This window comes from Pleurodeles waltl, chromosome 10, assembly GCF_031143425.1.
Source record: "Pleurodeles waltl isolate 20211129_DDA chromosome 10, aPleWal1.hap1.20221129, whole genome shotgun sequence".
NCBI lineage: Eukaryota > Metazoa > Chordata > Amphibia > Caudata > Salamandridae > Pleurodeles > Pleurodeles waltl.
The window spans coordinates 881148775-881171087 of record NC_090449.1 but is presented as its reverse complement, the minus strand read 5'-3'; positions in this window follow the sequence as shown (position 1 = coordinate 881171087).

Here is a 22313-nt window from a genome sequence, read left to right as displayed (position 1 = left end):
CCATCCTGCCCATCAACATGCAAATGGCCATCCTTTGTGTGTGGCTGTCTGGAAGGAATGCACAAGAGCCCAGCTGTCACCCAACCAAACATGGATTCAGAGACAGGCAGAGGGCACTAAGGGCTTCATTATGACCCTGGCGGCTAGTGGTAAGCTGGCAGTATTCCGCCAGCTATTATGACCGTGGCGCAATAGCCACGGCCATACCGCCGGCCCCTCCACTATACCGCCAGGTGGAAGCACCGCTGCCCTGGCGATTATGAGTCCCCGACTGCGAGCCTGGCCACGGCGGTAAACACCGCCATGGAAAGGCTGGCGGTAAGGGGGACTTGGGGCCTCCAGGCATAGCCCGGTCGTGCATTTCACTGCCTGAATTTCAGGCAGTGAAATGCGCGACAGGTGCTACTGCATCCGCTGCACATCAGCATTGCTGACGGTTCTATTACGAGCCGGCAGCAATGTTGATGTGACTTTTCCGCTGGGCCAGCGGACCATAACAGTGTTACCGTCCACTGGCCCAGCGGAAAAGTCATAATAGAGAGCCAGAAATACCGCCAGCACTGGTGGTATTCTGGCTCCCGCAGCCTCGGGGACTTTTGAAAAGACCACTGAGGTTGTAATGAGGGCCTAACTGAGTTAAAGTAAGAAAATTCCAAATTTCTAACAGTGACATTTTCAGAATTACAATGTAAAATCCGACTTCACCAAAAGTTGTGATTTTAAATTGTGATTCCAGAATCACCAAACTTTGGGGTACCATCTCTTCCCAATTGGAAATTACACTTATAAAACGTAATAAGACAATCCCAATATTAACCTATGGCAGAGATAGGCCTTGCAGTAATGAAAACCAAATTTTCAACTTTTTCACTACTTGGACATGTAAAACTTAAAAGTACATGTCAAACGTTAAAAAAACACTGCACCCTACCCTTGAATTTCTAGGGCCTACTTTAGGGGTGACATATATGTATTAAAGGGGAAGGTTTGGTCCAGGCAAGAGGGTTTTCTTACCAGGTGGACATGGCAGTTTAAAAACTGCATGCACAGGCTCTGAAATTGCAGGCCTGAGCCATGTTTAAAGTGCTACTGAAGTGGGTGGCACAATCATTGCTGCAGACCCACCAGTAGCATTAACTTTGTAGGCCCGGGACACATGTACTGTACTTTACTAGGGACTTATATGCTAATTAAATATGCAAATTGTGGATAAGCTATTGGTATAATTTTTTTGGGGAAGAGCCATGCACTTTAGCATTGGTCTTCAGTAGTAAATTGGCCAGAGTCACAAAGGCAGCAAAAACAAAGGCAGCAAACAGAAAGTAAAAGGGGAAGCAATGCCAGAGATAACAGGTCTAACAGACTGCCTAATCCTGTCTTTATGAATCACTGCCATTCCCCCTGCTTACATGCATCTCTACGATCTAACAGATCACATAAATCAACGTAAAACCTAACCTATCTGTATCCGTCTAGTTCCTCAGCTCATAGTCAATGTCAACTGATACAAACCTGTAAATTGCCTTTTGTACTGCCCTTAAATAGGATTTAAGGTAATCTCCATTTTTCAGTTGACCTAAACATGTATTTATACTGATATCTCTGCTGATCTACCTACATTGAACCGGAACCACCCAGTTCTCGCATTCCACAAGATTAACCTATAAAGACTGTGTTAAGTCGTCAGTTAAGTCAATTATTTCTGTCTATCTGCTGGGGTCAGTCACACTAGAAAAGGGGCAGCATCTGTCTCTCATCAGTCAGGTAATCGGGTATGCATTGGATCTAGCACAGCATTATGCAATCCAGTAATGGCATATCTCACATACGTCCACACTTCCTTCTCCCAAATTGAAGCACTAGAGAGTAGCATTTGTAAGTATGTACCTATATAAGTAGTTTGTAGTGTCCAGTGCATCAAGAGCCACCGAAAATTAAAAATGTTAGAGGCACGAACTGCTTCCTCGACCTCAGTTACACTTATGTTTTGCTGTACCACTGGCACGTCTTATTTACACTCCATTTGATTCCATGGAAAATTGTAGTTACCTTATTCCCCTTGTTACTCCTTTAAAGTTGATGATGACCATCACCTACTTACACATTGTCTCTAGTGTAGCAGTAGAAAGTATGTACCTATAGAAGCTCACCAATCTATAACATGGAGAAGCAGATGTGACTGCTTAGCGCAGCAAGAAAAATGCTTGTCTTCGTTTGCTAGGTTTAGTGGGGTAGGTTATTTCTCATTTTTTTAGCCATCTTGATGTGTCTTCCAACAATGTCTGGGGGTTCTGTCTTTCCAATTAACAGTGCTGTGATGGTATGCAGGTGTTTTCCTGTTGGACTATCATAATTATTTTTCTCAGGGCAGTGGGTGTTGCATTATACATCATACGTCCAACTGTGCATTATAAAACTCACAAATAAATAAATACATTATCATATGCTAGTATTACCAACATTTGCCTGCTTCATTGTGCAAGATCTCACACTTATGTATTTGAAATTGACTTGAAGCCCTTTTGCAGTCACATTCCATCCATGTACATTAGGCAACTTCACCGTTTACTCGCATTTTATTGCAGAAGCATATTTCATGCAATCTATGTAGTTTAAGCACCACACAAGCACACACATATACAAACGTAATTTTTTTATTTTATAGGACATCTGCATACTTGGAAGCCATTCTGTAAACTTTGCCCATTTACATTGTGTTTAAGAATCACGCCTCATTTGAGATAGACTTGTTTGCTGTAATAATGTAGATGATACAACAATTTATAAACCTAATTTACAGACTTATATTCAAGTTGGAAAATACAGGTTAACCGTTTTAGCTAGTACAGCCATATATCCTTTTATATGGTCTGGCATGAAAGGGCAGCTCTCACCAGACAATTACGTGAGCATCTAGAGAGGGGTTTTGACTCAGCTTACATGTTGGGAGCCAGTAGTACATTTTTAATTGGGAAGAAGTGTGCTTCCACAAAAAAAAGTGTTTGCCTTGCACACAGCTGTGACCATTTTGCTTATTTATCAAGCTGCCTGAGCTCGAATTTTCAGGGGCACATACATTACACTGTAATGCTATTAAGTGTCTTAGATAACTGCATGGGTAAACTGGGTCCGATTATAGAACACATGCCCTGTGCCCAGAGTAAAAACAGGCTCCATGGACCGGTGATTATATACCGGGAGGTTACGGGTTGGCGGTGATATGCTGGCTCAATGAGAATTTTAACTAGCTGATGCGAGTGGTGATGATGCTCCCCCCCTACCCTGTTTACTCACAGACACATACCAGCACCCCCCCAGTAAATACATTATGAAACATATGCGTAAAAGAGAAAGATTATAGATAGTTATTTAATGGCTGCCACAAATTTCAGGTTAACTCTCCTATATCGATATGACAGACAGATTAAGGTTAGCAAAATCTCATGCAGTTATATGATCTAATGTATTGTATTCGGCTCTGATTCCAATGAAAAAGCACGGATACGATTTTTACTTGATTATATAATGTAGACCAAATGTGTATGTATACTGAACCGTGACTTCTACAGCTATGCAAAAGCCAATACAAAAGTTGTTTACATAAAAAAATAAAGTGTCTTAGATAACTAGATAATTTAAGGTGTTTTTCTCTAGCAGCAGGGATGGGAGGAGGAGGCAGTCATTAACTTACATAGATGTTTAGGCCTGGCTTGACAGTGCGATTGCCTTTTAACCTATACAATTATTACTCCACAGTTCTTAGCTTCCACATAAATACAGATTAATTCCCATGCTATTTACTTGTAATGTTTAATACTACCATACAACATTTTTTTAAAGCCAGACCTATTGGATTTGCCAAAGTTTGATTTTGGTGTGCACATTTCTTATAAGCGATGTTCATCTCTGCTTGTTACCCATCCAAATTCCTAAGGTTACACATCTCCTCCATCAGTTTTTCCACATTTTCTCTTTCAGCATCACTAATGTATGTCATATTATGGCTGTTATAGGTAGGTAGACTAATGAATTTTGGACACTTATTCCAGATTTTAATTGCCACTTAAGAATGACTAACTGAAACAATTTGTGCTCTCCAAATTAGGCAGCTTGTCAAAACCAACCCACAAACAGGATGCGATTTAAAATCTCTGACAAGTCTCTTCGCACTCATGCTAGTACAATTTAGATTGAATCTATCAAATCCATTGTTTTATAGTTCATAATTACATTAAATATAAATATGAATTGGTAATTGTGTTTAGCAAAGTGGTTGTGATCTGAGAATGGAAGTTTAAATGCTTTGGTAAATTGTAAAATTACAGGTACAAATACAGATTAATTACACATATATTTGTTATCGTGTTATTGGGCTATTTTGAACACAAGCCCATGCTTGAAAATCTTAGTTTACTGGTTATAATCTCCAGAAATGATACTCTGGTGGAATACACATTCATCTGCACAAATAAAAATCTTCCTGCGAATCCAGATGTTTTTAAATTCTTATGGCCCCTAAATTGCTAAGGGGCCCCAGGGGGCAAAAAAGGCTTCTTCAAAACTGAGTGTGCATGCATATGTGAGGACATTTGCTTTTATTTCAGGAGTATTGGGAGAAAGCCTATTTTCTTAACCTCTATCAAAGTTTAATGTATAAAATGAGCTTGAGTTGTACTAACATTTAGGGAATGCATATTTATAATATTGTGTGAGGAAAACCTAATAGCCTTGTTAATCAGAACGCTGCCTGTAGAAGTTTGTATTAGTTTGAAAAATGGAACCATTCAACTATTCCCGTAGACATCATGAAAGAGGTTTTTGATTATTTTGAATGATACTTAAAACTCACATCCTTTATATTAAAATTTTCACAATTGTGGTTATTACTGTTTAAAAACGCACAAACCAGGTAAGGTAACAAAACAAATGTAATTTTCATATCTACAGATAGTTTTATGGACTAAGAGTGTAGAGCTTGATGTATTAAGTCCTGTTTGAATACCACTATGGGCCTTATTATGACTTTGGCGGACAGAAAAGCCCGTCTGCCGAATTCCTGACGGGTAAGTTACCACCAGTGCGACAGCCTTCCCACCGGGCCCATTACAAGTTTCCCGCTGGGTCATCGGTTAGAATCAGAGTTTTTTTCCCTCTTGTAAAGTGGAAAACGGTCTACAGCATTGTCTCTGGCTCATAATAGAGTTAGCAGCAATGCTGTAGTGTGTAGTGTGCATCAGCACCTGTCCCAATTTTCACTGTCTACAAAGCAGACAGTGAACATTGCGGCGGGGCTGGTCAAGGGGGGCCCTGCACTGCCCATGCCAGGTTCATCGGCATTGCAGGGGCTCTGCACCCCATCTCTGCCAGACGTTTCATGGCGGTGCTACTGCCATGAAACCGTTGGCGGAGAAGGGAGTCGTAATCCCCAGGGTAGCATTGCTTACAGTGCTGCCCTGGCAGATTAGGATCGCCAGCACCACCAGACCGACATTAAATCGTAATCTGGCAGTGCTGGTGGTCCAACTGCAGAGCTCCCGTCATGGTTGTAATGTGGCGGTCATTGGACCACCAGGGTCATAATAAGACCCTATTTGTTAAATACCCAAGCACTGGTCAGCAATCAAGGCTTTATGTTGCAATGCAACTGAAGTACTTATCAGTCAAAAGTCACAAAATATCATGCTTCATGAATATTAAAGAGACAGAAGGCATTTTATGGAGCTCCCCCCACCCAGCCCTGAACTCTTGCAAGTGCAGGAATGGAGGTCTGGAGATACAGCAGATCTACATCCCTGAATCGGCATTCCCTGGATGTCAATGTATTTTAAGAAACCATATTCTTTAAAAGGATACATGCTACTTAAAAATGTTGAAACCCATGGAACACATTGGAGAGAGTATGCTCTGCTCCTCCTTCGACCACTCATCATGATTCTCAAAAGCCAAGCTGTCCCAATAGACAGGTATGGGAATCAGTTACCACCCCAACACAGCTATCGGTAAATAAATGGTTTGTGACCACACTTGTTGTCACAAGCCACTGACGTGTGTCACTACTATTCACAAATAGGAAGGGAAAACTGCTGTTAGACCTGACAGCCATGGGATTGTCTCCTCCCATCTTTTTGCCCACCTCTTCCACTTTTCTGACCTCGCTGTTGCTTGCACTTTACAGTGCACTTTACCACTGCTAACCAGTGCTAAAGTGCTTGTGCTCTCTCCCCGAAAAAATTGTAATATCAGCTTACCCCCAACTGGCATATTTGATTTTACTTATAAGTTCCTAGTACACTACACTACACGTGCCCAGGTCCTGCAAATGAAATACTACTTGTGGGCCTGCAGCACTGATTGTGCCAACGACTTAAGTAGCCCCTAACCATGACCCAGGCCTGCCGTTGCTGAGCCTGTCTGTGCAGGTTATACTGCCATGTCCACCTGACAAAATAACACTGTTGCCAGGCCCAACCTTTCCCTTTTTATACATATAAGTCACCCCTAAGGTAAGCCCTGGACAACCCAGAAGCCAAGGTACAATGTATGTAAAAGATAGGACATGACCTTTTATGTTTTACATGTCCTGGTAGTGAAATACTCCCAAAGTTGTTTATCACTACAGCAAGGCCTAGCTCTCCCAAAAAATAACATTGGGGTTTCCTTATTACATCTCATAAGTATAATTCACAATTTAGAAGACGTTGGTTTTTCTAGATTGGTGTCTCTGGAATCACAATTTAAAATCACAACTTATTGTGAAGTGGAATTTTAAATTGTAATTGAATACACGTCTGGTTTGGATGACAGCTGGGCTTTGTGCATTTCCTCTAGACAGTCACACACAAAAAGAGCTTGGGTGTGACATATGAATCCTGGTTTCCTATCACCAGGCTGATGGGTCTTCCTGGGCCAGATGCAAGGGAGGAGTTGACACATATGAATAGGGCTGTGCCTCTTCCCACACAAAGAGCTACATATTCTCCTGTAGAGTGTCTGGAGTAAGGGAAGGAAGGGCAGGGAACTTGTGATGTTCAAAGTCCTCGTTGGAGTCTCCCCCATTTCAAAGGCACATTTGGGTATAAATACTGGACTCTAAACCCCAGCAAATCGGAAGTCTACTGGAACCAAGGACACTTTGCCAGGAAGAAAGACTGCTGAGCTGTTAGGAGGGACTGCCACACTGCTAACTGCATTGCTGTGTTGGCCTACTGCTTGCTGTGTGCTGTGCAGTAGGAGAGCCTGCCACTTTGCTACATGCTTTGCTGTGTTGGCCTGCTGCCTGCTGTTTCTTGCCTAGAGTGAGAAGGACTGGACCTGTCTCTACATCCTTGAAACCAAGATTCTCAAAGGGCTGGTTGACTTGTCCCCTTTTCTCGAAGTCTCAAGGCCATCAAAGACTTCAATATTTCCTACACGGATGCCTTACTTTGCTAGCTGTGAATCTAGCATCTGAGCAGGTCCTGATCAGCATATTAGCTCTCACAGGCAGCGATTCCTGCAAGTGGAGCTTGGCGCTCCACACTGATCATATCAGAGGACACATGCTTTATCTTTGAACACAGTGGTGTCCTGGGTGCTGATTACGTCTGCCCCGATCATCAGCTGAGCTCAATGCACTGTGTTACACTATCCAACAGACTTGCGCTTGACAGCAATGCGCCTCCTTAGAACACCAGCTTCCCATGCCGAGGCGTTGCTGGAGCAACATTGTGCCCCGCTTACAATCCTGAGGTTAGACTGCCACAGCATCACCCGAAAACCAGAGTTGCGTAACATCAGGACCCAGTCTCTGAGACCTCCAGTGCTTCTGTGCCCTGCCTCCTCGCACCAAGTACTGTGTGTCTGATTGGACTCGAGCAGTCAGTGTAGTCACTGTGCACTCCCTCGCAGGCAGCTGACTCGAACTCAGTACAATGGTCCCAAGGGACCTGCAATGGATTTTCCATTCTAGTGGCTATTCTGCATTTACCTACACATACCTTTGACATTCGCACAGTCTGACAATACACTGCTTGGATAATTGCCCAATGTAAAACACATAATTTCAAGCACTACATTTGACCTATATTTATAAAGGTGCATATCTTGAGATCTACTTATTAGATTTTTGTCATTTTGGTGTTGTTTTACTCAGATATAAATTCTCTATTTTTCTCAGCTGCTGTGGAGTGTTTCTGTGGTGTCCTTCACTGTGTTACTGTAAGTAAGTGTTGCACAAGTACTTTACACATTGCCTCTTAAGTCTTAAGCCTTCCTGCTCTGTGCCAAGCTACCAGAGGGTGAGTGTAGGTTAATTCAGGGTGTGTATCTGACTTACCCTAACTAGGACTGTGGTCCCTACTTGGAAAGGGTGCATACCTCTAACAGTATTGGTCTATATCAGATCAAGTATATCCATAAAGGTAAAATCACTGGTTACACAAGAACCATGGATACAGGCATTAGCTTTGGAAGGGTTTTCCCGTCATGTACCATCCCCCCAATACTAGTTAAGGTTTACATTAATCCCAGAGGCAAGGAGATCCTGGTGAAGAGGCTGATTGACCATTTAGCTACCTAAAAGTGAGTATGTGACATTAAACTTTCTAATAAATGGAGATTTCAATGTCAATCTCTTTCAGCAGTCCTAAGAATCACTGGAAGAAGTGGCAAGAAGTGCCCTACTTGACATAATACTGTAGTAAACCTTTATGGAGATGTGACGCCCAGACAAAATAAAGTCATAGATTACTAACAGCCTGTGAACATGCAGGGCAGGCAATCCTGAATGGGAGATTCCAGGGGGACATTCCACAATCAAGACAGCATCATACATAGACTACATTATGGGGAGCACCAACATATATAATATGATTGTAGATTTCAGGATTGATAACCTCTGAAAGCGACCACCAGCCTCAAAATGTATGGATAAGAACTGAGCCATCCAGAATCACCCCTGCAAGAGATCTGATTGAACAAGCCAATATTGAAATTCTTAAGCAGCTACGATGGGACTCAGATAACCTTGAAGACCTAGTTGCTAGCTCCTTAAAAGTATAGGAAATTGCCATCACAAATGAGCTGGATTCAGTAATAGTTTGGGCATCGTTTATGGACCAAATAGTGGCAGTGTATCCAGCAAAAAGCTCACAGACAAGCACGGACATCAACAGTAACAGAAAGACCTGACTACTCAGAAACATACACCTTGTAAAAACTACAATCAGCCGAACCCTGAGATAAATAAGGATTCACCCACAAAGCAAGCTGTCAATCACAAGACAGAGGGAGGACCGGAGAAAGTTTTAAAAAGAGGTATAGTCCCTAAAAAGAAGCAGGGAGGAGAGATTCAGGGCAAAGCTTATAGGTACCACAAAAACTAAAGACTCAAGAAGGTTCTGGAGGAGCATTAACAATCTAAAAAAAAGCTTGCAGGCTGCCAAAATTACCAATTTTAGTGAGGGGGCCTGCGTAGAGTTACTTAATGCCCACTTTTCAACACACTCAATACTTGGGGCAAGTCCAGAAGCCAAAATAACGGAAATTCCTACAGAAAGTCACTCTCCACTTGAACTCGAGGACAAAGTCACTCAATCGACGCAACCACTACAGTGACTGATGGGTCTTGCTCCAACTGTACACTAGACTCCACTGGCATCTCGCAAGCCATGTTGAAGTATACCACTGCAGTCTGGGCAAAGTACTTATCAATAATGTTCATCAGGTTCCTACTACCAGGGGACATGCCAGTGAGCTGGCGAGGCCCAATCATTCATCCAATCTTCAAAGGCAGTAATGCATCCTCGCCAAGCAGTTGCCACCTCATAGTCCTGCTAGATGTAGAACTCAAATACTTTTCATCTTTATTGCTGTATGACAGCTCCAATCTGGCAACAAAAATAGGAAGAATCCCTTTAAATCAAAGAGGGTCCATGAAAAAACAAGGCACTCTCACAAACTTGATGCCAGTGGGGCTGCTAATGGAGAGAGACCCTACATATGTGCTTCTTTTACTTCAAGGCAGCCTTTGACTGTGTACCTCATGGAAAGCTGTTGGCCAAATTATGCAAATTATCTACTTGGGGCATTCCTTCAAAACTATTAATAGCCACGAGAATGTTCTAGTACAACACATGGCTGAAGATCAAGGTGCGAGACGGAAGGCATCTATCAAGGGCTGTATCAACAACAATGAGATTAAAGCAGGAGTGCATTCTTGTCCCCCTCCTGCTTAATCTGTATAACTTCGACCTCTCAAGTGTCCTTGACAAAGTGCCTTTGCATGCCCCAAGTTTGGGAGGTTACCCCAAATTGAACATTCACACTAGGATGGTCTACTGTTGATGAGTCAAACCTGAGTGGGGCTGCAAATCAATCTTAATAAGACAAAAGTGATGTCACTCAGGAAGTGCATCATTGGTCAGGGTTAGTGGTGGCTTACTGGGCAACCCATAAAAGAAGTAACCTCCTACATATATCTGGGAGTTAAACTAGTCTCACAGGCCTCCTTTGCACCCCAGAAAGAAATGATCAAGGAAAAAGCTACAGCTTTGAACTTCACATTTATAGCCCTTTCAAACAAACTGTGAGGCCACTCTTTGAAGCCACTTCTAGCCATGATTAAAGCTACATTTCTACCAATAATGGCATAATGTAGCAAACTGATGCTTTGGTGTGATGCAAAACCTATGGATTCCTTCAGATCAGAATGTACAAGTTTGTTTCCCACCTTCCCAGAGCAGCCTCTCCAGCTCAAATAAGGCTCAAGTTTTCCCTAGGAAAACAAACCCTGGGCAGGAGAGGCGCCTTCCTGAAATTCTGTCACAAAGCTCAGTCTTCTACATGTGAATCCTTGGACCGCTTTGTTTGGGTTGAAATAAATTTGCAGACAGGAATGGTACATTTCAAGAACTATACAGGAATTCATTAAATCCTGGTCTTGTGGAATTGTGGGCAATGTCAATAACCCAGGCTGTATTTAAAAAAACAGTGAATATATGTATCCAGAAAACAAGTCAAGTGGAGGACAAGAGCAACGTCGCAAAGCGATCACATGGGTGGCTGGCCATAAATTCCTATAACACTATACAGGAGCAACCATGTTTGGAGGCCAGCCACTCAATCACAAAAAAGTATATGTCTTTGCAGCTAAGTCCTTTCCTGACCCTGGACTTCAGTCTAAAGTGAATTGAAGTGAGGATTGCTATGAGTAAAAAATGCAGACTATGCAACTTAGCTGATAAAACCTTGATATATGTTTTTTGCGTCTGTCCACGCTTGTTCAAACAATGAAGGGCCCTGCTACTTAAAAAACTAAGGGCACTGGGAATTCAGAGTTGCAGGCATGCACTTATTGACTTGCGGTGCCCTCGAAACCTCATGCTGAACATCTGCATAGTCCAATTCCCTGACATTTTCAAGAAGGAGGTAGCAGCCACTGCACAGACCAATGGGGCCAGGCTGCAGGGGATATCCAGAGGAGAAAGTTGTCTTCCCGCACGCAGCCTTTTTTGATACACCACTAAGGGAGGTGCGAGCATTATCAAAGTGTGTCTGTCGAAAACTGCCGTTCCAGAGCACCATTACCTTAATAAATAGTCATGATGATGAATTTGCTCAATTGCATAGTGAACACTACCTCTCATGAGACTTTAGCATTTTATTACTATTTTAAGATTTTTTAAATAAAAATAAATGAGATACAATCATGTAATGACTCAACTGTTTTGATGAACAGGATTAACTGTATAGTGAATTTTACCTTTTATGAATACTCCAGCATTTCGTTTGATCTTAAGATTTATTTAATATTAAGAAACATGAAATGCTTTAATAAACATTATTGTTAATCATGATTTTGTTAGTAGTGTATTGGTTTTAATTTACTATGCACTTTAAATAGATAAAACTGAAGGCATCTGACAATGCTGTGCTATTAAGATGATACTGTGAAATATATTTTCTTTTTCTTTATTGTCTGACTAAAAGATTTATCATTTTTATTTTGGCATAATTAAAATAAATCAACGTATGGAAAACCATAACCTCAAAACTTCCAAAATATTATTTCTGCCCATCCATCCACACTGATACATAGGCTAATAAATGTAACTATCTACACATATTCAGTTCCTCAGTACACAGCTCTTTAGTGCCCCTTGTCTTGGGGATAGTTTTGATAATCACATTTGTTTCATTAGGCATCATACCAGAATTGGTCAGAGACTGGTGTTAGTTGGCCATTGTTTCATCGCTCTAGCAGTGTTTCGGTCTTTACTCCTTTTGTTGGTCTTTAGGCAGGGTCAATTTAGACTTGGGTGTAAAACTATTGGATTTTTTGGGTGAATGCTTGATCCTTTCACGTCTGGTTAGTGTTGTGGTAGTTCTTTCTGTTTACTCAGTTGCTGTGCTTTCTTAGATCCCTTGGTGACCCGTAATGCTTTCACCCCCTTCTCGAAGGTAGACATAGATGAGTTGGTGTTTCCAGCAAGAAGGTATTCCACATTTTGGGTACTACTCTGGAGAACCTTTAGACATAAGTCTTACTTTTCTCAAATTTTGGGGGGTTGAGTAGTAGACAGCTTGCTCTTTATAGATTGCGATTGCCTCCTGAGGGGATGAAGGAGTGTGCTAGGTATTTAGGGCCTGATTTAGAACTCGGTGGGCAGGTTACTCCGTCACAATGATGATGCATATCCTGTCTTCCAAAATCCAAATCCCATTCTATCCTATGGAATTTAGATTTTGGCAGTCGGGATATCCGTCACTGTTGTGACAGGGTAATCTGTCTGTGGTGTTCTAAATCAGGCCCTCCGGCATGCAAAAGTGCATCTCCTTAGGTGTCCTGCATGCAATTTTGAGTGAACATCTGGCTTAAATGGGGAGCCTTTGTATGGATGCTTGAAAGGGAGTGATATGTTTTCATTTTCTTGTTCCGGTTACCAGTTTTGTTGCCATGTTGAATGTTTCCTAAGAAGGGGTAGGTGAGTTTTCAGTTTTCCAATACGGGTGGCGATTCATTAGTCAAATCTAGCTATCAACATTCTTCAAATCTGGTGAGGCGATTAATGATTTTATCTTCTTTAGCAGGCTTATTTGGCCTCAAGCATTATTAGAGGCTGCTCTGATGTGTGCTTACAAGTTTAGGTTTTGTCTAGTAAAGTCTCTAGGGATTTAGTAGCATTATTGATTACTGGCTTGCATCTGAAAGCATTTAGGGGGTTCAGCCAGTCTTGTATCAGCAGGGAGTTTGCGGAGGGAGAAGAGGAGGAATGATGTCCTAAGGCAGTTAAGCTTGACGTGGTTTGAGTTAGCGAGTTGTGGACCATAGTGAAATTTTTGTTGAGGAGGTTAGTGTCCTCTTGTGAGGAGATTTTGAGGTACAATTGTGCGTCATCTGTATACATGGAATATGCCAGTTTGGAGTGATGAAGAGGTCATATTAACAAGTTCCATGCATAGATTGAAAAGTGTGGGGGAGAACATGAGCATTGTGATATTTTCCAGGCTCACCAAGGATGGGTTTAATTGGAAGTTCTCTAGTTAGTTGTGATCAGTTGTTAATAGATGACAAAAACCAACTTAATACTTGCTCTGTCAGTCCAATTCTTTATTTAAGCATTTCTTTCAAGTGTAACATTGTTGACTCTGAGTCAAAGGCCATCCCTAAAATAGGAAAGCAGGAGCTGTTTTGGTCCATGATTTTGGGCATGTCATCATGATGTTTGTGATAGCCATCATGTGCTAAAACCTGGTCTGAAGTTGGCTTTGAAGCACTGAGTCGATCAAATTGCTCAATGCATTGCCAGAGTTTATTTAAGACACATTTTTCAGGACTTTTGTCAGGAAATGGTGGGTGTCACTAGACAAAAGCTGGTTAGGTCATTTGGGTTGGTGCCTGGATTTTTATGCAGTGGTGTTACTTGTCCAGTCTTCAGTCTAATACTGCACCTTTTGGTCAGGGAGGCATTTACAATTACTGTACAGACCAGTGTCAGTAGGTAACTAAAATCTTTGGCCAGATTTGCTGGTTTAGCTGCTTTTTTATGATTCTTTATTTGGCTGTTCCTTGTTTTATTTGGTACCGGTCTGAAGAATGTGGCTTTTCCCCTATATACTGGTTTCTTGTAGTATTTTCTGTTCTCAGGTCGTATTAGATGCAGATTGGAGGGCTAATGGCTTCATCATCTCACTGTTAGTCTTAGTTTCCTTCTTTCTACATTGATGTTTTGGTTGTAGCATGGGTGGAATGGTGCAGTATTTTGTCCTTTGAGCAATCTTGGTGTGACTTCATTCATGATGTCTGTCATAGTGTGGTATAGTGGATGGTTAGCTCTTGCGCACCTATCTTCATTGGTGTAGTTAGTCTTCTCCTGTATATTGTAGATAGTTCTGTCTTGTTAATCTGTTCAGTCTGTCTTGTGTCTCTAGCCCAGTGTTTTTGCCTGATAACTTGGCCTGTGGTTATTTTAGAGTGTGTGTTCAAGGCTGAAGAAGAATGGGTGATGACGTGTCTGTCTGTAAGATCGGTTTTATGTTCAGCGCACCATCTTTAGAAATGATGCAGTCTCGCATTGCCCCATTTGCATGAGCTGGGTGTATGCAAGACTGTCTGAGATCCTGATTTGCGAGGAAGTCTCTTAGTATCAATACCTGTGGGTCACTTCAATCATTCCAGTATAGGTTTACGCCTCCTAGGAAGAAGGGTCTCAGGTATATGTTTGTACTTATTGGTGGGTGATAGATGAGGTGCAGCTTTGTCAGTAACCTTCCTGCTGAGCTTAGCTCAAATCTCATTGATTAACAGGTGGAGATGTTATCAACAGTCAAACATGAGGTTAAGGGAACTTTTGTGTATGACTGCCACTCTGCCTCAAGGATACTCGTTCCACACCTGGCATTTGTTGAGATAATCAGGGGGAACTAAGATACCCACCAGCGAGGTGAAGCAGTGTTTCTGCCAGGATTTTGTGTGAAATAAGATATCCAGCTCAAGTGAGATGATCATCTCATCAGCATCTGTCACATAGTTCACTGCTGATCTGCAGTTGGGCAACATGCATCCGAGTGTCTTCCCTTGTGTTGTTAATATGCAGTCTTTCTGAGTTCAAGGGAAATTGAGATGAGGTTAGTTGAGTTCTAGGCTGTGGGTTTTCATCTTTGTTTCTGCTCCTCTTTGTTCCTGATGACTTGAAATTGTAATGTAGTCTGTTTTTGAGTTGGTTCAGCTTTGTTTTAGGGTTGCAGGAGGGAAGACCTTGCTGCATGTTTTTTGGGTAGTTTTATGTTTGTTTGCTTTATGCTCAGAGCTCCAGGTTATTTGGTCCTTTGTGCTTCTGTAATTTTGGTTCAGACGATAAAGAAGGGCGGTTCCGGAAATAATTAAAAACTTGGCGATTTGGGAATTAAGATTAGTACTCAGTTGCTTTCAGTGCGGAGGGACCCTGAGAAGGTAGCCATGCACTATAAAAGCTTGTTTGAATTGAAATGGGTGTTCCAGTTATGTGGGAAAAAGATGTGTGCTGAGAGTTTCTTCTCCTCAATGTTTATGAGAAAGATCTGACCATTTTCATGAGCCTGTTAATCTTGTTCTCTCGATCATTTAATGTGATGGGTGAGGTTCACTGATCTACAGTTTGTCACTGGATTACTGTGTATAGGCCTGGATACTGAAGGGGGTGGGGTGTGTTTATGACTATTCTGAAAAGAGCCCTCTCTACAGGGTCACTCCTATACTTTTTGCCTTCCTCCTCCCATGTTTTGCTGGATTTTTGCTTGTTGGCTTAGGGCTTTGCCCACTTTACCACTACCAGCCAGTGCTAAAGCGCATATACTCTCCTCCTAGAATATGATTTGACTGGCATATATCTGAGTGGCATATTTAATTTACGTGTGGTCCTGCAGCACTTACTGTGCCACCCATTGAAGTAGCACTTTAAAACATGTCCCAGGCCTGCCTCACTTATTATGCCACCCATTTAAGTAGCACTTTGCAGACTGAAAGCAGTGTCCCACTTCCATGGGGAATTGGCATTTCAAACCGCTTGCCAAGCCTTAAACTCCCCTAATATTAGTGCAAGTGCTCTCTGTGTAAACTGTATGTGTTATTGGCTTTTCCATGATTGGCATATTAAATTCACTAGTAAGTCCTAGTAAAGTGCACTAGAGGCGGCAGGGGCCTGTAAATCAAATGTTACTAGTGGGCCTGCAGCACTGATTGTACGACCCACATGAGTAGTCCTGTAAATGTGGCTCAGTCCCGCCACTGCAGTGCCTGTGTGTGCAGTTTCAAGCTGTCAATTTGACCTGGTAAGTGTACTCACTTGCCAGGCCCAAACATTCCCTTTTTGTACATGTAAGACACCCCTAAGGTAGGCCCTAGGTAGCTCCATGGGCGAGGTGCAGTGTATGTTAAAGGTGAGACATGTACTTGTGTGGTTTTACATGTCCTAACTGTAAAATACTGCTAAATCTGGTTTCCACCGTTGTAAGGCCTATCTCTCTCATAGGTTAACATAGGGACTGCCTTTAAATATCTTTTAAGTGCTGTTTCCAATTGGAACAGATAGAGATGTGGAGTTTGGGGTCTCTGAACTCACAATTGAAAAATACATCTTTTGGTAAAGTTGTTTTTTAGATTGTCAGTTTGAAAATGCCACATTTTTGAAGTGGGCATTTTCTTGCTCAACCATTCTGTGCCTCTGCCTGCTTGTGTATTTCATGCCTGGGTCAGACTGACAGTTGGACTGTTGTGAATTCACTCTAGCCAGTGACACAAAGAGAGCTGGGGTGTAGCCTGCATATCCTGATGAGTCTCCTGGGCTACAGTGGGGAGGGAGGAGCTCAAACACCTGAATGGGCTGTGCCTGCCCTCCCACAATGCTGTCTCCAACCCCTTGGTGTGTGTTTGGGGACCGGCCTGAGCAAGGCAGGATCTTGTGAACAACAGAGACTTTCCTTTGAAGTCTGCCTACCTCAAAGGCAGAAAGGGGTATGAGTAATGGACCCAAAACCCCAAACATTTACAACACTTCTGGATCAAGAGAAACCTCTGCCAAGGAGAAGAGCTAAGGAGCTGGAGGTGGAGTACTGCCCCTTTGTTGTGTGTGTTTTGCTGGGTTGGCCTGCAGTTGTGGCTTCTGCCTTACAGAGGGTAAAGACTGGACTTTGCTGTGTATCTTGCTTGTGAAATTTCTCCAAGGGCTTGGACTGAGCTTGCCACCTGTTCTGAAGTCTCAGGGCCATCAAAGACTTCATCTTCCAGCGCCTGGACTCTCCCGCTGAGACTCCTACCCTGCCAAGTGGTGCCTAATCCAGTCCCCGGGCCCTTTAAAGGAGAAGCTGGTGAAGAAACCAAGAAGAACCAGGTGCACCGACTTCGGACAACGCGTGGACTGACGCCGCTGCCGGATCCTGCAACGCCACCTCCAACTGAAGCTGTGGTCCTCATTGGAGTGCGACGACCCTGCAGGCCCAATGTCACCTCAGCCTCGCCGAAGTCCACAACTCTGTGAGTTCCTAAGTGCCATGTCACTGACGTCCATGACACCTGACTTCACTGCAGCGCCTGCAGTCTCGTGGCGTGACCGCAACCCCGTGAGGTTGCCGCACCATGTCATGACTGCCGGATATTGACCCCGTCAGAAGGGTGTGGATACCACGCTTCACACCAATGCCACCTCATCTCCACAGCTTCACAGCAAGTACCCGACGCTTTGCACCAACACCTTTGCTCTGCAGCAAAGAAACCATTGTTGTATTGGATCCAGCGGCGCCTCGATCCCCGGCTGCACCGGATTTGTTTCCTCATTTTCACAAGGTACTGTACCTGGGAGTCCATGTGATTCCGTGACAAGTGCCATTGGCGCTGGATTGTTGGGAATGACTCAGTCACGACGCTGTGATATCACCAATTCGAAACATTTGTGTTTCTGAGCGTATATTGAAGTTTAATCTTTAAAAATTCATAACTTTGCGTGTGCATGTTGGATTTTTGTTGTTGTGGTCTTGTTTTACTCAGATAAATATTGGCTATTTTTCTACATTTGTGTTGTCCATTTTTTATAGTGTTTTTACTGTATTACTGTGGATGTTGGTACAAATACTTTAAACTTTGCCTTTGGGATAAGCCTGACTGATTGTGCTACCAACAGGGTGAGCACGGTGTATCTTTAATGTGTATCTCTATTCCCCGGACGAGAGTGATGGTCCTGCTTAGACAAAGTGCAAAAATAGCCAGGCTTAACTTACAGGCACTGTTTTAAGTATGTAAGTAACATACAAACAGTAATAAGTGAAAACACCACACAAGAAAAATCCCAAACCATATTAGAAAAAGAGAGTAAAATGCATCAAAAAGAATGACGCCAAAATAATTAAATCCAATTAGTAGAACTTAGAGTTATGAATTTTTAAAGTTTTTGTTTTTAGTGAGAAACAGCGTCTAACAGATCAAAACGCCAGCCGTGGGTATCTGGTTGTGTGAGACCAGGGCAAAGTCAAAAGTTAAGGTTGACCACAATGGAGCACAGTTCGGTTACACAAATGGATTGGCTTACATTCGGACTTTGAAATTTCTTCCAAGAAAAGTTCCTGATAAGTTAAGGTTTTGCAGGGCAAGGCAGCTGGTGATGTCTGAAGGAGTAGGTGCCGTCATTGGGGAGCCGCTGGATGGAATTGCAGTGAAGATTTCTACCTTTGGACTCTGTCACTTTTTAGGAAGTCGAAAATCTCCAGTGGGACGAGCTGCAGCCACAAGGCTGGATACCTTCACTGAGGGGGTCTCACTGAATAGGAGTTGCTGCTGCTGAGAAGAACGCAGCAAGAGCTACCATGGAGTCCGGCTGACTGGCAATGCACTTTGCACCTTGGGCAGATCAGCAAGCAGGTAGGTCTCAGTCTTCTGTCGGTTCTCAGGCCACTTTTAGGAGGAAACATTTAACAATTCAGGATTAGTCAGGAATAGCACCTTCAACACCAATACCAAGGGTCCCGTACTGGATGGGGACCACTTTGGGGGGCAGGACTCACTCCAGAAAAGGCCAGGTGAAGGGTTTGAGGTCTTTGGAGCTTGGTATGTCCCTATAGCTCACAGAGGAGGCTAGCTAACTAGCCCTTGAAATCACTCTGGTAGTACTGCATTAAAGTACCAAGGCAGGCCTCAAGCCGCAGGGTAGTCCTCTGCAGAGCAAGGCAAGCCTCAGGCAGCAGGGCAGTCCTCCTGCAGCAGTCCTCCTGTAGCAGCATGGCAGTTGTCTGAGGTACAAGGCAGGCCTTAACCAGCGGGGCAATCATCTGGGTTCCAAGGCAGTTCTTTTTATCGTCCTCTTCAGGTCTAGGAGTGTACTAAAGAGTAGGCTCGAGGGTCCAATATTTATACCTGGTGTCAGCCTTTGAAGTGGGTGAAATTGCTAGGCTAACCACATATCTGGTTCTGAAGTTTCCTTCTTTCCCCCGCCAAGGCTCCAAGTGGAAGTGTGGTAGGGAAAAGCTTTGCCTTCACCCAACTTGTCAAGATGGCCCATACTGGCAACACCTAAACCCTGTTGTCTCACTAACTGGGGGAATACACTAAGCCTAACAGCAGGGTTCTGTGGCCCAGAACACTGGAAGCAATGTACCAAATAGTTAGGACAAGAAAATGCCAAATTTCTAAAAGTGGCATTTCCGAATTGTGACTTAAAACGTGACTTCATCATTAACGGTGATTTTAAATTGCAAATTAGTTGAGACCAAACTCGATATTTTCACCTGTTTCCAATCATATGTTAGCACATATTCAATGTAATTAGGTAACTTAATGTTACCCTAAGGGAGAGGTAAGCCTTGCAGTAGTGAAAAGCTAATTTTGGAGTTTTGCACTATAAGGGAATGCAAAACCTAAGTTCACTTTTTAAACACAATGCACCCTACCCTGTGGGCTATTTGGGGCCTAACTTAGGGGTGAAAAAAACCTTTTGCCAGTTTGAACTGGGAGTTTAAAACTGCACAACAGGCTGCGTGGTCTCACAGATGTTATAACGTGCGACTCTAGTGAGTGGCACAAAAAGTGCTGCATGCCAAACAATAGCGTTTAATTTGCAGGTCCTGGGTACATTCAGTATCACTTTACTACAGACTTACAAGTAAATTAAGTGTGCCAATTGGTTGCTGGTTAGAAATAATAGTCCTTGTTTGTGGTTGGTAGCTCGGTGTTCACTAGTCTGGATAGAGAGGACAAAGCAGGGTCAGTCCTGGGTGTACTGGACTGAGGCCATCAATGGTGTGGACGCCAATTTCAACTTTTGTCTGGGGTGCATTATTTGTGAGCAAACATGCAGATGGCGAGCATGGGCAGGAAGTTTAGTTCACTAGTCTTGTAGGGCATGCCACTGGTAAATGCTTTTTAACCAGACATTGAGGTACTCCGAGCTTCCTAGTCCTTAAGAGGCCTGCAAACTATTTTGGCCCAAAACACATCAACAGTACCAGCTGGAAGAGATGTTTCCAAAATAAAGGAAACAGTGCAATAAGACAGACATAAAAATATAGATAGGGCATGGCTGCAAAACATTTTGATGACTACATCTATGAGAAGGAAGGAGACATTCTTAAATAAATTTGATTCTGTTTTGGTGATATATATGTCAAAAGGTGATTGGTTTTAGAATATTTCTGTAATTGTTTTTAGTTTGACTTTTGCTCCAGGGACTCGAATGTTGAGCAGAGAAGCAACACAGACAACTATATACAAATGATCAATTAAAGGTCTTGGGGTGATTGAACCTAAGGTTATAGTGTCAAAATTAATGATTTCACTGTGGCAAAAGTTAAAATTGTAATTTATCCTTGCAGGATACATGTTTTTTTTTTTTTCAGCAGGCCCACTAACACCATTTAATTTGCCAACCCTGGATACATGTAGCACCACTTTACTAGGGATTTATAAGTAATTTAAATGTGTCATTTGGGTGTGAGTCAATTTTACCATGTTTAAAGGAGAGAGCTCAAGCACTTTAGCACTGGTATGGTAAAGTGCATTGAGGCCTAATGCCAACAATAATTCAGAAAACAGGAGAGGAGAAGGCACAAAGTTTAGGGGAAGTCCACACCAAGGGTGTCAGGTCTTAAGTCTAGTAATGTTAGAATCGTGGCCTGGAAAACTATTCTTTGTCAATGAAGTGGAAGAAGAGGGCAGATTTTCTAGAGCAACTTTAATTTTAAAAAGCAGGATTATGTAATCATGTTTATATGCAGTTTTAAGGAAAGGAAGTTGTTAACTGTTGTTAGACCTGACAGCCTTAGGGTGGTCAACCCTAACTTTTTGCCTGCCTCCCTCCACTTTTTGGACTCTGTTTTTGCTGGCTTTTAGACGCGCACTTTACCACTGCTAACCAGTGGTAAAGTGCCTATGCTCTCTACCTTTAAACATGGTAACCTTGGATTATACCCAATTGGACTATTTAATTTACTTATAAGTCCCTAGTAATGTGCACTGTATGTGCCTACGGCCTGTAGTTTAAATGCTACTACTGGGCCTGCAGCACTAGTTGTGCCTCCCACTCCAGTAGCCCCTTTCACCTTGTCTCAGGCCTGCCATTGCAAGGCCTGTGTGTGAAGTTTCACTGTCACTTCGACTTGGCTTTTAAAAGTACTTGTCAAGCCTAAACCTCCCTTTCTCTAATGTGTGCCCTAGGTAACCCCTAGGGCAGGGTGCTGTGTGGGTAAAAGGCAGGACATGTACTTGTGTAGTTTACATGTCCTGGTAGTATAAAACTCCTAAATTTGTTTTTACACTACTGTGAGGCCTGCTCCCTTCATAGGCTAACATTGGGGCTGCTCTCATACATTGTTGAAGTGGTAGCTGCTGATCTGAAGGGAGTAGGAAGGTCATATTTAGTATGGCCAGAATGGTATTACAAAATACTACTGACTGGTGAAGTTGGATTTAATATTACTATTTTAGAAATGCCACTTTTAGAAAGTGAGCATTTCTCTGCACTTAAATCTTTGTGTGCCTTACAATCCACGTCTGGCTAGGATTAGTTGACAGCTCCTTGTGCATTCACTCAGACACACCCCAAACACAGGGAACTCAGCCTCACTTGCATACATCTGCATTTTGAATGGGTCTTCCTGGGCTGGGAGGGTGGAGGGTGGAGGGCCTGCTCTGACACAAAGGACTGCCACACCCTCTACTGGGACCCTGGCAGACAGGATTGAACTGAAAGGGGACCTGGTGCATTTCTAAGCCACTCTTTGAAGTCTCCCCCACTTCAAAGGCACATTTGGGTATAAAACAGGGCCTCTGCCCTACCACCTCAGACACTTGCTGGAGAAGAAACCTGAACCAGAAC